The following is a 7,493-nucleotide window of genomic DNA, read 5'->3' on the forward strand; positions in this document are numbered from 1 at the left end:
TTCTTCGCTGCCAGCCTAGGCTGGCTGGCCTCTTGGGGAGCAGGGAGGACCCCAGGTGAGGAAGCTGGCCCCAGGATAGGAAGGGGCTGCAGGAATCCCCCCTCCCTGCAAAGGCTGCTGGGTGGGCCTCCGGGGCCCTCCCTGGCTGAGTCCAGATTCCGGTTGGGGCTTTCTGGTCTTGCCCTGGATCTCCTTACTCCCTAGCCAGCCTGGTGCCAGCTGTGATGCCCCTGTGCCAGGCACAGGCTTGGGGGGGTGGGGGTGGGGGAAGTGCCCAGATGGAGGCAGGGGGCTCAGAGGCTAGGACAGGTTGGGGCCAGACCCCCAGAGGGCCAACCAGGAGATGAGAAGTGAAGCTGGGAAGTGGTGAAGGTTCTTCCCTCCCTGTGACCTCAGACCCAGAGGCTGGGGCAGTGGGGATGGAGGAAGCTGGTGTTCAACTCTATTCTAGAAAGTTGGGGTGGATTCTGGGAGCAAAGAGGACTGACTGAGGCTGGGGGTGGAGAGGGGGTCCGGAAGGAAGGTGAGGGAGAATTGGGGCCTTGGGCCATTCGCTTCAATTCCCGTGCATTCATTTATCTGTGAAATGGAAAGGACAGTAGCACGCATTTCTCTGGATTGTAGCTAAATGTGTGGGAAATGTTCGGTGCTGCGCCAGGCACCAAGTTAAGGGCACAATAAATGCTGGTTGTTCTCTTCGTCGTTGTTCTTATGGTAGTGGTGGCGGCTGGGCTGGAGAGGGAGACCGGTCGACTGCGCCAGGGCGGTTGGATGCACGCACACCGAGCCGGGGGTGGGCGGGCCGAGCGGCAGCCCAGCAGGGGCGACGGAGAATGGAGAGGCTCCTGGCACCAGTAACCGCTTCCGGTCCTCTCGCCCTCCCTCCCGTCCTGTTGTGCCCAGGATGGCGATGGCACCGGGGACGAGGACCCCAACGACGACCGTCTCTGCGCGTCCTGCGTCAACATTTGTGCCTCCGACTCCCGGGGGGCAACCTTTCCCGCGGCAGGATAACCGAAATCGGTGAGACACGTCCCCCGAGGCCCGAGCAGCCAACCCACGATCGCGCTCTTAAATCCGCTCTTCCCTCGGCCGAGCAATCCCGTGGCATCTCTCGTCCATTTCTTGCAATGGGCAGTTCCGCCTTGGAGCTAAACCCAATTTCCTTTAATTCCGGCTTCGCTGGGACTGATAGGCCCAGGAGGGAAGTGAGGCAGACAGTTCCCAACTGCCCTCCCACCCCGCGGGCTGGAGGTCACAGCACTTGCGACTCCCCAGTGACCCTGACACTGTAAGTGCCAGCGGAACCTGCGCGCGCGGCGGGAACCGGCAGCGCGGGCTCTGTCCCCGAGGCTGAGCGCGGGCTCCCCTAATACGCTCTTCGACCTGCGCAAGCGACTTCAGCATCTCATCTGTAAAATTGGCTTTACCGTGGTGTCAGCACCCCCCCCCCCCAACCCCCAACCCAGAGGGTCTGTGATGCCGAAGCGGGAGAAGTGTGTCCAGCGCCCAGCCCAGGGCCTGGAGATGCCCAATACAGGAGAAACAGCAGCCACCACTCTAGGACGCGGGCCTGCTCAGCGTCATCCACGTTTAGGTACTAGTTCCCTCCTCGTTTGAATTTCAAACGAGAAAACGCGTCCGTCAAGGCGCTTTTGCAGGTCAAGGCGCTTTTGCAGGCCGGAAAGGACCCTCGCACAGAACGCGATCTGCCACCTCCCAGCCAGGGTCGCAAGGGAAGGGGCCCGGGGCTCTGGCCCGCCGTGCACTTCGCCAAGCTGAGCGCGCCCTGGGAGCTGCTCCTGTTCTACGCGGAGGAAATGAGAGGAGTGGGGAGGGGTCGGCCGGGTCGCCGAGTTTTGCCAGGCGCGCGTCACCCTGCTCTCCTCCTCCTCCCCCAGGCCCGACCCACCCTGGATTCGGACCGCTCTGCGGGGCCGCCGCGGCGCCTGCGCCTGAGCAACTCTGCAGCAACACGTGGCCAAGCGGCCGCGGGACTTCTGCAGGAGCCCAGACCGCAGCTCCTCGCGAGCCGGGAGAGGCGGGGCGGGGCGGGGCCTTCCGCAGAGGGGCGGGGCGCTTGGCTCCCCGGTTCCTCGCGGAGGCACCTCCTGCCTGACTCGCTTGAGGTCTTCAGCCAGTCGGTGTCCTAGCGGCTCCCAGTGCCTGATTCCCACCCGTTCGGTCCCCCTCAGGTGCTCATCTGGCTGGAACACACCAGCCCAGGCTGAGCTTTGTGGGGAGATGGGCTCTCTGGCTTTAGCAACTGGCGCATCTCAACCCTGTGTCCCCAGCCTAGAGACTAGACTCTGCACTCCCATTGTGTTAGGTCTCGCACTGGGCAGAGGGCTTCTGACCCCAGCTCTGCTCACAGATTCCTAGGCACGGATTCCCACGACTCCTACTTCTCCAACACAAAGAGGCAGAGGTGGTGAGACCACTGCCTGGGGGTGGGGGGTGGGGATGGGGCAGGGACCTTAAGGGGAGGGAGCTGACGCCAGGATTCTTTCTGGCAGGTGGCAGTCTATGCGAAGTAGAAACGCACAGAGATGGCCATTTCCCATCTGCTGGCCAGGGGAGTTGACCCTGCAGCCTTCCCACTGCATGAACTGGAGATGACCCAAGCTCAGCTCTCTCCCACTGCCGGGGCATCAGGAGGGAACCCTGCAGCCCTCCCTCCTTTCGTCTGCCTGGGGCCCTTTGACCCGCCCAGGTACCAGGTGCCTGATGCAGACTCCACCCCTCACCAATTGCTGTGCTCCTGCTGGGCTTGCTGGAGATGCTGGCACAAGAGTACTCTGGGGAGAAGGTCATCTACTTTACCTGGCACTGGGGGGGGGGGGGGGGGGCTGGGAGCTGGGGTCAAGTACAAAGATGGCGGCTCGCAAACTTTGTCGTCTTGTCAGGCTTCTGCACAGCCTCGCTGCTGCCTGCCTGCTGCCCTTGTGGGCACCCCGGTCTTTATTTCTGGCCTTACTGTCATGGGCACCAACACGCCAGCATGAGTGGCTGGAGCTAGGGGCAGGAGGACGGGCTGGGTGGGCCAGATCAGATGGTTGGTTGAGGATAGACTCTCCCAGGATGGGCACTTTTTGCCCATAGGGAACAGACCTGTGCCATGAGCGTACCTTCCTCATGTGCCCCCTCTGCCATACCTGTGCCGTATGGAATAATTCCAAGATCTGCCCCATGGCAAGGTGAGACAGGGACAAGAGCAAGGGAATGGGTAGGTGTTTGGGACACCTGGGTCTGGCTGTGGGGAGGCAGTGCTGGCCCTGCAGTATGTCCCCTCGCCCTTTCTTGCAGTTGGGCTACTTCCCTGTCTGGGGACTGTGTTCTTCAACATCTTTATGTCCTTGTGGGCCACGGCCTTCCTGGAGCACCGGAAGTGCAAGAGCATCACCCTTGTCCACCACTGGGACCACAGTGGCTTCCAGGAAGAGGAGGTGAGGCCCAGCTCAGGCCGCCAGGCCCAGAACTCCATTTCCCAGAGTTCTCACAAACCACAAGGCATGCTGGGAAGAGACTAGACTTTGAAGTCCAAAATTCCAGGATCCAAATCTGGCTCCTTCCTACACCTCCCAGGTTACTTTTCCACCTGCCCCTGATATCAAGATGATATAAGGGTTGGTGAGGTTAAAGACTGGGTGCATTTAGGGTCTCAAAGAGAAACTTTGGCACAGGGAAGAAGGGGGGAAGCATTCCACTCACCCAGCCAGCCAGCCACCCACCAGCCCATCCAAACACCTAATCATTGATCCTGTATCTGCTTCTCTCCACCTCCACTGCCACTCCCTCCCCTGCCCCCTGTCCCCAGTCCAAGCCACCATCCACCATCGTTTCACCTGAACCACTGTGGTAGCCCTCCAAAGGTCTCCCTGCTCCTGGACTTGCCCTACTTAATTTCTTTTCAGCTGCCAGGGTGATCTTTTGAAAACACAAATCATGTTGTGCATTGTCCTCCCCAAAGCCTTCCAGTAGGATGCGTTCTCATATGGGATGCATTAGGTTAAACAGATGTGGGGGGAGTGAAAAAGCAGGAAGGAAACATTGAGGTAACAAAGTCAGTGTGAATGGTGCCCCCTAGAATAGTGCGGTATACAACTCATGTGACCTAAAGAATGGCCCTGCCTTTGCACACATGGTTCCTCCCTGCCACCACCACCACCACCACCGTCACCACTGTGGGACACTGTCTTTCCACCTTCTTCTTACTTAGCATCATTCCTGCATAGGACTTCTTCGCAATTACGTATTTGTGCTTATTTGTTTGATGTCTGTCTCCCCAACTAGACTGTAAAGTCCATTAGGGCTCGGGCTTTGTCCAGGTTGTTATCACATTGTATCCAGTATCTTCTGTAGAATAGTATGCAGTCAGTTACAAGTTACCAGACACACTAATCCATGATCTATTACACATTATATCCAGCATCCATCCCACCCGGCTTTCATCTGCTCACCCACCTAGCCATCCAACCATCTATGCACCCACCTGCCCTTCCACTCACCCACTTGTGCACCCACTTACAGACACGTGCCAATTGTTGGCCTGTCCGGTTTACCCACCCATTTGTCTTCCTACTGCCCACCCATCTGTCAGTCTATCCAGCCCTCTCCCACAAGTACATCCATTTGTTGTTTACATTTGTTTTTACCTTCCCATCCATCCATCCATCCATCCATCCATCCATCCATCCATCCATCCACAGGCTCTTAGCCAGGCCCTTGAGGGTTGAGGAAGGCCCTGCAGAAACAAAAATAAATGGAACCTCATTCCTGTACTTCCAGAGCTCCCTGCACAGGCGGAAAAAGATGGGGGCTCCCCCCACCCCAGGGTTGTGACACCCAGCCTGTTGGGCTGCAGGAAGCACAGCTATCGCCTCTTTGGACAGGAATGTGTGTGTTTGCTTTGGGCCCAAAGAGTTTGCTTTGGGCCCAGGACCCAGTGATAGGCTTGAAAGAGTCCTTCAAGGACTGCACCCGCCTTTCCCACCTACTCCCCAGCTCTTCAGTCATCCTTGTCATGGTGAGGGAGCTTTGGGCCCTTGCTTTGGAAGGACCATACCCTCCAGAGTGGGCTGGGATCCTGGGGGCCTGCCCTCCAATTCTGACAACCCTCCTTGCTGGCGCCCCGCTCTGTGTGGTGATGAGTTTCCTGGTGTCAGTCATCATTTTACTGTGCCATCATCAGCAATGGCTGATGCCTTTTCACACAGGCAACCCCATGTCCATGACCCGAGTGTGTGCCCCTTTGGGGGTAGCAGAGGGTGGGGGCACTGTTCTAGACTCGAGGCACAATATGGGCGTCTTCAGATTCCTCCTACCCCTACCCACCAGGCTGGGCTTCGGGTGATGGCCATAGGTCTGCCACAATCAGCAGAACTGTGCTCAACCTGGTACTGATCCTCCTCTTGGGTCAGGTCTGTTACTTGCTGGCTGAGCAGCTCACCGGGTGGGGTGAGTGAGGGCAGGGGCTCACAGGGGTGCCCAGGAATCATTTGAGTCCTGGGAGCCCTGAGGCAAGACTCCATACACCTCAAAGCCTTCAGCTCCCATCTTGGTGTCCCCAGCCTACTCAGCCATCCTCAAGTGAAGATGGCCAGGGGCGCATGGCTGGCATTAAGTGAAAGTGGGTTGGGGACAGAAGCATATGGACTGACCCTGCTAAGCTGTGCCTTCCCCCTTACAACCAATAGAACTCTGACCATCTCTACCTTTTGCCCAGAGATGCACAGAACCCAGACCTTCCACGAAGACCTTCACTTTCAGAGTCTTCTTCTTTGAGTTTGTCGATTTTCTACTTTTCCTTCTACATGGCATTCTTCAAAGGCAGGGGAGGACCCCCTACCCCCCCCGGGGCTGTTGCCTCCCAACAAAGTGGGCCGACAGAGTGGCATCATCCTGGAACCTCCAGATTTGTTTCTACCAAGGTCTTGCCGTTGACCTTGAAATTGGTCCTCGATTTCCCTGGGCTTCAATTTTCTCAACTGTAATGTGCTAACACACCATTGGGTCAATATGAAACTTCAACCCCTGCATTCATTCACTCACTCAGCCCTCAAGGTGGCCCAGGTCTGACACCCCACTTCTCAGCGCTGCCGTTTGTGTTCATTGCCATTTTTGTGGCAGGTTTCCTGCTGGCACCCCCTCTTTGCTGTGCTCAACAACTGGGTGGAGATCCGACTCGGACACCCACAAGTTCGCTGTGAGTGTCCACCGCCGGTGGCTAAGCGGGCACAGGACATTGGAATCTGCCTGCTTCCGCTTGAGGCTCCGGCCCACCTTCTGGTCACTATGAATGTGAGCATGGGGCGGAAGAGGGGAATACAGGGGCAGAGGGGGAAATGGAGATTAGAGACTGGGAAAGGTGGTTTAGGAATAGGGAAACGGGTGCTGAATTCCAGGGTCAGAGATAGAGAAATAGAGGCAGGGGGCTAGGATTCTGGGCGCTGGCTCATCTTGCCCACACAAGTGGGTTTGGGCCCAGCTGGAGGTGAGTTTGGAGATTGGGCCCTGGAATCCCTCTGGCCCTGCAGGCTTTCCTCCTCGTCGCCTTCACCTCGGACTTAACGCGCCTCCTGTACGAGTACGAACACTACAGCCTGCTGTATGTACAGCTTTGTCAACTTCACACCTGCACCCACGCCTCCAGCCTACCTTGCCCGGGAGGACCACTGCCCTGGGAGCCTTCAGGCTGGGATCTGGGCCTCTCTGGGAGGGGCGGGGCTCCGGAGCCCGGGGCCGACGGGGCCTGGCTGGGGGGCGGGGTGCTGGATCTGGAGGCGGAGCGGGGAGCCGGTGGGAGGGGTGGAGCGGGGCCTAACTGGGAGGACCGGAAGCTGAGTCTGCGCGGCGGACTGCCGGGCCGAGCGGAGGGGGTACGGGCTGAGGGGGCGGGGCCAGACTCCAGGGCCGGGAGGGGCGGGAGAGCCTCGCGGGACCCCGCCCGCTCCTCAGCTCAGGTACGCGGCCTTTCGCGCGACGCACAGGAAAGCTGCTGGCCGTGCGTCTGGGTTTCACCATCTCCTTCCAGGTATTTGTGTATCGGACAGACCTGGGTTCAGCTTCTGGCTGCCGCCGACCAGCTGTAAACGGGGCTATGCTATAGAATAGAATCTAGAGGGTCGTAGTGAAGAATCGGTGTCACGCATTTGCACAGCGCCCAGCACATTGTAGTAGTCAAGAGCTGGACGAAGGCGAGGAGGCCTGACCCCTCCGGCTTTGCTCAGGATCCTTTCTCCAGCCCTGCCTCTCCATCAGGTCCCTAGTGTTATACCTGTGTCTTTGGGCAAATGACAACTGCTTTATGCTTCAGTTTCTTCACCTGTAAAACGGGAACAGTAATTGTACTCCCCTCCTGGTGTTGCTGGGAGGATTGAATGAATTAATACCCGGGAAACCCTCAGAATGGTGCCCTGCACTTATACATTCAGCTAGCTAAGGGACTCATTCTCTCTTTGGCTCCCCCTCCCCCCAGCATGCGGTGTTCTCCG

Source organism: Prionailurus viverrinus, chromosome C1 (assembly GCF_022837055.1).
Source record: "Prionailurus viverrinus isolate Anna chromosome C1, UM_Priviv_1.0, whole genome shotgun sequence".
Taxonomy (NCBI): Eukaryota; Metazoa; Chordata; class Mammalia; order Carnivora; family Felidae; genus Prionailurus; species Prionailurus viverrinus.